This window comes from Arachis stenosperma, chromosome 3 (genome assembly GCF_014773155.1).
Source record: "Arachis stenosperma cultivar V10309 chromosome 3, arast.V10309.gnm1.PFL2, whole genome shotgun sequence".
Classification (NCBI taxonomy): Eukaryota; Viridiplantae; Streptophyta; class Magnoliopsida; order Fabales; family Fabaceae; genus Arachis; species Arachis stenosperma.
This window is the reverse complement of record NC_080379.1, coordinates 99,086,853-99,094,223: the sequence shown is the minus strand read 5'-3', so window position 1 is coordinate 99,094,223 and position 7,371 is coordinate 99,086,853. Positions and strand designations below refer to the sequence as shown.

General features: G+C 40.7%; 1 non-coding gene across 1 annotated transcript; it reads right to left on the bottom strand.

Annotated features, from left to right (window-relative positions):
* Positions 1-640: 640 nt before the first annotated feature.
* Positions 641-744, bottom strand: LOC130971015 (small nucleolar RNA R71). The gene has a single exon (XR_009082254.1). It is a non-coding gene; the product is annotated as a small nucleolar RNA R71 (small nucleolar RNA).
* Positions 745-7,371: the final 6,627 nt, after the last annotated feature.

The window sequence follows — 7,371 nt, the reverse complement described above, 5'->3', positions numbered from 1 at the left end:
TTTTCTCCTCCGTCTTCTATTCTTTTCTTCTTCTACTCACATAAAGGAATCTCTATACTGTGATATAGAGAATTCCTCTTCTTTTCTGTTTTCTTCTTTTTCATATGAGCAGGTGCAAGGACAAGGACATTCTTGTTGAAGCAGATTCTGAACCTGAAAGAACTCTGAAGAAGAAGCTAAGAGAAGCTAAAGCACAACAATTCAGAGAAAACCTTACAGAGAATCTTGAAAAAGAAGACATGGCTGAACCCAATAACAATAGTGGAGGCGCAAGGAGGATGCTTGGTGATTATACTACACCTACTTCCAAATTTTATGAAAGAAGCATCTCAATCCCTGCCATTGAGCAAATAATTTTGAGCTGAAGCCTCAACTAGTTTCTCTGATGCAACAGAACTGCAAGTTCCATGGACTTCCATCAGAAGATCCCTATTAGTTCTTAACTGAATTCTTGTAGATCTGTGATACTGTTAAGACTAATGAAGTAGATTCTGAAGTCTACAGGCTCATGCTTTTCCTTTTTGCTATAAGAGACAGGGCTAGAACATGGTTGGACTCACAACCTAAAGATAGCCTGGACTCTTGGGATAAGCTGGTCACGGCCTTTTTGGCCAAGTTTTTTCCTCCTCAAAAGCTGAGCAAGCTTAGAATGGATGTTCATACCTTCAAGCAAAAAGATGGTGAATCCCTCTATGAAGCTTGGGAAAGATACAAGCAGTTGACCAAAAAGTGTCCTTCTGGCATGCTTTCAGAGTGGACCATTTTAGATATATTTTATGATGGTTTATCTGAGCTTTCTAAGATGTCACTGGACCATTCTGTAGGTGGATTCAATCACCAAATGAAAATGCCTGCAGAAGCTCAAGAACTCATTGACATGGTTGCAAATAACCAATTCATGTATACCTCTGAGAGGAATCCTGTGAGTAATGGGATACCTCAGAAAAAGGGAGTTTTTGAAATTGATGCTCTGAATGTCATATTGGCTCAGAACAAAATGTTGACTCAGCAAGTCAACATGATTTCTCAGAGTCTGAATGGATGGCAAAATGCATCCAATAGTACTAAAGAGGCATCTTCTGAAGAAGAAGCTTATGATCCTGAGAACCCTGCAATGGCAGAGGTGAATTACATGGGTGAAGCCTATGGAAACACCTATAATCCCTCATGGAGAAATCATCTAAATTTCTCATGGAAGGATCAACAAAAGCCTCAACAAGGCTTTAATAATGGTGGAAGAAACAGGTTAAACAGGTTTAGCAATAGCAAGCCTTTTCCATCATCTTCTCAGTAACAGATAGAGAATTCTGAGCAGAGCCCCTCTAGCTTTGCAAACATAGTCTCTGATCTATCTAAGGCCACTTTAAGTTTCATGAGTGAAACACAGTCCTCCATTAGAAACTTGGAGGCACAAGTGGGTCAGTTGAGTAAGAAAATCATTGAAACTCCTCCTAGTACTCTCCCCAGAAATACAGAAGAGAACCCAAAAAGAGAGAGCAAGGCCATTGATATTATCAAAATGGCCGAATCCAAAGAGGAGGAGAAGGATGTGAATCCCAGTGAGGAAGACCTCCTGGGACGTCCTCCAGACAGAAAGGAGTTTCCTATTGAGGACCTAAAGGAATCTGAGGCTCATATAGAGACCATAGAGATTCCATTAAACTTCCTTCTGCCATTCATGAGCTCTGAGAACTATTCTTCCTCTGAAGAGGATGAAGATGTAACTGAAGAGCAAGTTGCTCAATATCTAGGAGCCGTCATGAAGCTGAATGCCAAGTTGTTGGGTAATGAGACTTGGAAAAGTGAACCACCTTTGCTCATTAGTGAACTAAATACATGGGTTCAGCAAACTTTGCCTCAAATGAAACAAGATTTTGGTAAATTCTTAATACCTTGTACCATAGGCACCATGACCTTTGAGAAGGCTCTGTGTGACCTGGGGTCAAGTATCAATCTTATGCCACTCTCTGTAATGGAGAAACTAGGGATCTTTGAGGTACAAGCTGCAAGAATCTCATTAGAGATGGCAGACAAGTCAATAAAACAAGCTTATGGATTGGTAGAGGACGTGTTAGTGAAGGTTAAAGGCCTTTACATCCCTGCTGATTTCATAATCCTAGACACTGGAAAGGATGAGGATGAATGCATCATCCTTAGAAGACCCTTCCTAGCCACAGCAGAAGCTGTGATTGATGTTGACAGAGGAGAGCTAGTCCTTCAATTGAATGGGGACTACCTTGTGTTTAAAGCTCAAGGATCTTCCTCTACAACCATGGAAAAGAGGCACAGTAAGCTTCTCTCAATACAGAGTCAAACAAAGCCCCCACAATCAAACTCTACATTTGGTGTTGGGAGGCCACAACCAAACTCTAAGTTTGGTGTTGAACTCCCACATTCAAACTCTAAGTTTGGTGTTGGGAGATCCCAACAATGTTCTGAACATCTGTGAAGCTCTATGAGAGCTCACTGTCAAGCTATTGACATTAAAGAAGTGCTTATTGGGAGGCAACCCAATTTTTATTTATCTATATTTCTATTATTCTTTTATGTTTTATTAGGTTTATGATCATGTGGAGTCAAAAAACAATTGCAAAAATTAAAAACAGAATAAAAAATAGCAGAAGAAAAAGCACACCCTGGAGGAGGAGCTCACTGGCGTTTAAACGCCAGTAAGGAGCATAGAGCTGGCGTTTAACGCCAGAAAGAAGCATCAGATTGGCGTTAAATGCCAGAAGCAAGCATGGAAATGGCATTCAATGCCAGAAACATGCTGTAGATTGGCATTGAACACCCAAAACAAGCATGGAAGTGGCGTTTAACGCCAGAAACATGCTGCAGTCTGGCGTTAAACGCCAGGATTGCATAAAGAAGGCCTTTACACGCCTAATTGGTGCAAGGATGAGAAATCCTTGACACCTCAGGATCTGTGGACCCCACAGGATCCCTACCTACCTTCTCCTTCTCTCTCACACTTTTTCATAACACTCTTCCCCAAACATCATTCACCAATCACCTCAATCACTCTTCTCCATCACGTCTTCACCACTCACATCCATCCACTCTTCCCCATAAACCTCACCTACCTTCAAATTCAAAATCTCTTTCCCACCCAAACCCACCCTAAATGACCAAACCCTAAGCCCTCTCCCTCCACTATATAAACCCCTTCTTCCTTCTTCATTTTCACACAACACTACCCTCTCTTCTTTCCCTTGGCCGAAACTTACACCTCTGTGCCTCTCCTCCGTATCTTCTTCTTCTTCATCTATTCTTTCTTCTTTTGCTCGAGGACGAGCAACATTCTAAGTTTGGTGTGGTAAAAACATAGCTTTTTTTGTTTTTTCATAACCATTTATGGCACCTAAGGCCGGAGAAACCTCTAGAAAGAGGAAAGGAAAGACAAAAGCTTCCACCTCTGAGTTATAGAAGATGGAGAGATTCATCTCAAAAGCCCATCAAGATCACTTCTATGAAGTTGTGGCCAAGAAAAAGGTAATCCCTGAGGTCCCTTTCATGCTCAAGAAAAATGAGTATCCGGAGATCCGACATGAGATCCAAAGAAGAGGTTGGGAAGTTCTTACCAACCCCATTCAACAAGTCAGAATCTTAATGGTTCAAGAGTTCTATGCCAATGCATGGATCACTAGGAACCATGATCAAAGTATGAACCCGAATCCAAAGAATTATCTTACAATGGTTCGGGGGAAATGCCTAGATTTCAGTCTGGAAAATGTAAGGTTTGCATTCAACTTGCCTATGATGCAAGAAGACGCACGCCCCTACACTAGAAGGGTCAACTTTGATCAAGGGTTGGACCAATTCCTCATGGACATATGTATGGAAGGAGCTCAATGGAAAAGAGACTCAAAAGGCAAGCCGGTTCAATTGAGAAGACTGGACCTTAAGCCTGTGGCTAGAGGATGGTTGGAGTTCATTCAACGCTCCATTATCCCCACTAGCAACCGATCCGAAGTAACTGTGGATCGGGCCATCATGATCCATAGCATCATGATTAGAGAGGAAGTAGAAGTTCATGAAGTCATCCCTCTAGAACTCTACAAAGTAGCCGAAAAGCCCTCCACCTTGGCAAGGCTAGCTTTTCTTCATCTCATTTGCCATCTATGCTACTTAGCTAGAGTTGTCATAGAAGGAGACATCCTCATTGAAGAGGACAAGCCCATCACTAAGAAGAGGATAGAGCAAACAAGAGAGCCTATTCATAGATCTCAAGAGACGCATGAGGAAGCTCATCATCAAGAAATCTCTGAAATGCCTCAAGGGATGCATTTTCCTTCAAACAACAATTGGGAACAACTCAACACTTCTCTAGAAGGATTGAGTCATGACATGAACCAATTAAGGGTGGAACACCAAGAACACTCCATCATTTTCAATGAGATTAGAGAAGATCAAAGAGCTATGAGGGAGGAGCAACAAAGGCAAGGAAGAGACATAGAGGAGCTCAAAGACACCACTGGTCCTTCAAGAAAAAGACGCCACCCTCACTAAGGTGGACTCATTCCTTAACTTCCTTGTTTTTATCTCTCTATTTTTCGGTTTTATGATTTATGTTTGTCTATGTTTTGAGTCTTTACTACATGATCATTAGTATTTAGTAACTATGTCTTAAGGCTATGAATAATTCCAAGAATCCTTCACCTTTCTTAAATGAAAAATTTTTTAATACAAAAGAACAAGAAGTACATGAGTTTTGAATTCATCCTTGAAATTAGTTTAATTATATTGATGTGGTGACAATAGTTTTTGTTTTCTGAATGAATGCTTGAACAGTGCATATTTTTTATCTTGTTGTTTATGAATGTTAAAATTGTTGGCTCTTGAAAGAATGATGAAAAAAGAGAAATGTTATTGATAATCTGAAAAATCATGAAATTGATTCTTAAAGCAAGAAAAAGCAGTGAAGAACAAAGCTTGCGAAAAAAAAAGTGGCAAAAAAAATTTTTAGAAAGAAAAAGAAAAAGCAAGCAAAAAAAGCCAATAGCCCTTAAAACCAAAAGGCAAGGGTAAAAAGGATCCAAGGCTTTGAGCATGAATGGATAGGAGGGCCCAAGAAAATAAAATCCAGGCCTAAGCGGCTAATTCAAGCTGTCCCTAACCATGTGCTTGTGGCATGCAGGTCCAAGTGAAAAGCTTGAGACTGAGTGGTTAAAGTTGTGATCCAAAGCAAAAAGAGTGTGCTTAAGAGCTCTGGACACCTCTAACTGGGGACTTTAGCAAAGCTGAGTCACAATCTGAAAAGGTTCACCCAGTCATGTGTCTGTGGCATTTATGTATCCGGTGGTAATACTGGAAAACAAAGTGCTTAGGGCCACGGCCAAGACTCATAAAAGTAGCTGTGTTCAAGAATCAACATACTTAACTAGGAGAATCAATAACACTATCCAAAATTTTGAATTCCTATAGATGCCAATCATTCTGAACTTCAAAGGAAAAAGTGAGATGCCAAAACTGTTCAGAAGCAAAAAGCTACAAGTCCCACTCATCTAATTAGAACTAATATTCTTTGATATTTTGAGATTTATAGTATATTCTCTTCTTTTTATCCTATTTGATTTTCAGTTGCTTGGGGACAAGCAACAATTTAAGTTTGGTGTTGTGATGAGCGGATAATTTATACGCATTTTAGCATTATTTTTAGGTAGTTTTTAGTAGGATCTAGCTACTTTTAGGGATGTTTTTATTAGTTTTTATGCAAACTTCACATTTCTGGACTTTACTATGAGTTTGTGTATTTTTCTGTGATTTTAGGTATTTTCTGGCTAAAATTGAGGGACCTGAGCAAAAGTCTGATATGAGGCTGACAAAGGACTGCTGATGTTGTTGGATTCTGACCTCCCTCCACTCGAAATGGATTTTCAGGAGCTACAGAACTCCAAATGGCGCCCTACATACAGCTTGCCATGGAAAGGAGTAAGAATGATTGGATGAAAGCAGTAGGAAAGAGAGATTCAGAAGGAACATAGTATCTTCATCCGCTTATCTAAAATTCCCACCAATGAATTACATAAGTATCTCTACTTTTATTTTATGCTTTTATCTTCATATTTGAAAACCATTATAACCATTATTATCCAGCTAACTGAGATTTACAAGATGACTATAGCTTGCTTCTTACCAACAATCTCCGTGGGATCGACCCTTACTCACGTAAGGTATTACTTGGACGACCCAGGGCACTTGCTGGTTAGTTGTGCAAAGTTGTGACAAAGTGTGATTCACGTTTGAGAGCTCCAAGTTTATTGGCACCATTGTTGATGATCACAATTTCGTGCACTAGTTACTCCAACTGATGCTTTTCTCTAATGATTGTGCAGATGGACTTGTTTGTGGCCCCATGTAGACTCTTCCTGTACCCCTCTTTGGTGGCCAGCCTAAAAAGAGAGAAAAAGAGGGAAAATTAAGCCTATAACAATGATATCAAAGCAAATAGAACATAGTCAGGAGAATGCCAAATAAGGTTCTCAATTACATGGTAGCTACAACATGCAAGTGAGAAAATAATAAAAGCAAAGGGCATGTCAACTAAATAGCAAACAAGTTAAGGTGCACTCAAAATAATGCAAAAGATATGCAACAGTTGAGTAAGAGAATTTTAACACCAATGTGAAAACAACAAGTGTAGAAAAGAAAGGGAGAAGAAACAATGAAGTTAAAATGCCATGAATGCGAGTATGCAAATGTAATGAATAGAAGAAAAGAAAGGGAATAAGGATGAGAGGGCGGAGAAGAAAGAAGAGAGAAGAAAGAAGAAAGAAGAAAGAAGAAAGAAGAAAGAAGAAAGATTGAGGATTAGGGGGTAAAAAATAAGATATCTGGCGTTGAGGTGGATTAGCTGTGCGTCGCTTGCGACGCGGGCGCGTGCGTCACGCGTTCGTGTGGGTTGTGTAATTTTTAAGTGACGTGTACGCGTGGAGCACGCGTACGCGTGACATGATTTATGCTATTGGCATGAGAGTAGCCTCGCGCACGCGCAACTCTCTGTCTCATACGCACTATTGCTTAAAAATTTACTCAACGCGTGCGCGTGAAGGACGTGCATGCGTGGATGGTATGGTTGGGACAAATGACGCGAATGCGTCAGAGACGCGTACGCGTGATACGGCTTGTGCTTCTAGCACCATTTCAGCACCAGGCCACCACAACTTTCTGTCTAAACACCCCTTTTCATCGATTTTGCAGGGTCACGCGTACGCGTGGGTGACGCGCACGCGTGGTTGGCTATTTTTGCAAGTGACACGGATGCGTCAGGGACGCGTACACGTGGGTGTGTTTGTGCCTAAAGCACGCCTCCAGCCACATTCCCGTGTAACTCTCTGTTCAATCCCTCCCCTTTTTCACGCATGCACAGAT